Source organism: Peromyscus californicus, unplaced genomic scaffold, assembly GCF_007827085.1.
Source record: "Peromyscus californicus insignis strain IS unplaced genomic scaffold, ASM782708v3 Scaffold_4__1_contigs__length_199733344, whole genome shotgun sequence".
NCBI classification, from domain to species: Eukaryota; Metazoa; Chordata; class Mammalia; order Rodentia; family Cricetidae; genus Peromyscus; species Peromyscus californicus.
Genome location: NW_026294562.1, coordinates 77,990,659 through 77,992,610, shown reverse-complemented (window position 1 = coordinate 77,992,610; position 1,952 = coordinate 77,990,659).

Genomic DNA, 1,952 nt, shown 5'->3' with positions numbered 1-1,952 from the left:
TCAGTTCTCTTTTATTATACACACCGTGCACACACGCACACACTCTCCAGGCCCACAGCACTTTTACAGCAACTCGCCAAGGCCTCCTGGCTGCCTAGGCAAAGCAGCTGAAATGTGCAGTCTGAGGGCGCATGAGACAGGGTTCCAGCAGTTGGTTTAAGGGGGTGACTTAGGAATGGGGCGGGGCTGCAGTTGCTCCTCACCCTCACCCTCCAGCCCTGGCTGCCACAGCTTGTTCCCTGGGTGTACCTGCTGGGGGTCGGGGTGGGGGGCCAAGCACCTTTCTCCAGCTCCCACTGTCTTTAGTGGGGGCTGTTTCCAGGGTCTGGGGTCCTCCTCTGCTTCTTGCCTTTAGGCAGAGTGTGGAATATGTTGGATGCTTCTTAGCACAGAGGACGTGACCCTGGCTGCTGTGTGTCACTGAAAGTAGCACAGCACTGGCATCGGTGGCCTCCCACCCCCACCCCCAAGTGAGGCAGAGGAGTGGTGGGGTGGGAACCTGACCGGGCAGCGGAGATAGAAAAGACAGACAGGTCACTGAGGGAGGCTTAGAGAAGGCCACGTCTGAGATGAGCCCATGGTATCTGCAAAAAGCCAGGAAGAACTCAGAACATGTTGGGCAGCAGGTGGCCTATGTCCAAAGTTTGAGGCACAAGGATCTGGTGAGGTCACAGCATCAGAGATTAGGGTCCTGGCATGATGGGGGCCAGTGTGCAACTGGATACAGAGTGTGCCTAGTTCTGCCTGCCAAGGGGTGGTCCAGGAGAAGCCAAGCTCAGTCTTTCACATCTCAGCACAATGTTTTTAAAGATAAGGTCTCACGCTGACTCAGACTAGCCTCCAACTCACATCCCTCCCGAGTGCTGGGGTTACTAGGTGTGCACTACTACTCAGCTCCCCAGAATAATATTACCACACCCCTAGGCTGGAAGGAAATGGAGCCTCCCAAGGTATACCTCCTGTGGGGTTCCCTCCCTCTTGGCAGAAGCAGGAGTCTGAGATTAAAATCCCCATTGCTCATATTTGCATCCTGGAGGGAAATGACTCCCACAGGAATAAGCTGACTGTCCCAGGGAATTGTTAGCGGCCCACCCTTGGAACTTCCTCTGTGAAGTACCTCTTAAAAACTCCCTTCAGCTGGACATGACGGTGCATGTCTTTGATCCCAGTAGCCGGGAGCCGGAGAGTTTGAGGCTAGCCCAGGCTTTGTAGTGAGACCCTGTCTCAAAGCAGCCTCATGGTCTGGCACTTGACCTTCAGGCTCTGGTCTCTGGGTTAGCCCAGGGTAGCCCACTGGCCCTCTGCCCATCTCCCCTTATACTGCCTGCAGCAGCTCTCCTCATTTGCAAACCCAGGAAGCTGCTCAGACCTTTGTGGCAGTGCTGGCTCCATTAGCGCCCTCTTCCCATCTCTTGGGTGCTAGAGTGGACGGTGAATGCTTTAGGCACCTGGGTTCTCTGCCTGCCGTTTCCTGGCCTCATGGAGGTCCTCCTGCCTGCAGTCATTTACCATAGAGCGGGCTAGCCTGTGCCCTCCTGGCTCCCATACTCAAGTAGCTAAGGCCTACCCTTTGTGAGTTCAAACTGTCACTAGTCCTGGTTCTTCATACTATTCTCCAACCATTGATCAGGCAACTTCTCCCTGTTGTTAAATTTCCTCAGATCGTGAGCACAAATCAGAATTTTACTTCATATTTCCAGGAAGAGAGTCAGGACACACAGAGAAATGTTTGTGCTAGTTACATTTCTCAACTGACAAGCCCCAGAGAGGCAGCCTACAGAAGGGGAGGCCTATTTGGGCTCACGGTTCAGGGTGTTCGGACCCCCATGGTGGCCACAGCAACTCTGTCTGCAATGTAGCAAGCTTGCAGTGGGGCTTGTACACACCTTAGTGACAGGAACTGGAGGTGGCTATCACCTTCAAGGCCCACTGGTGGCCGGTTTTCTGCTAGA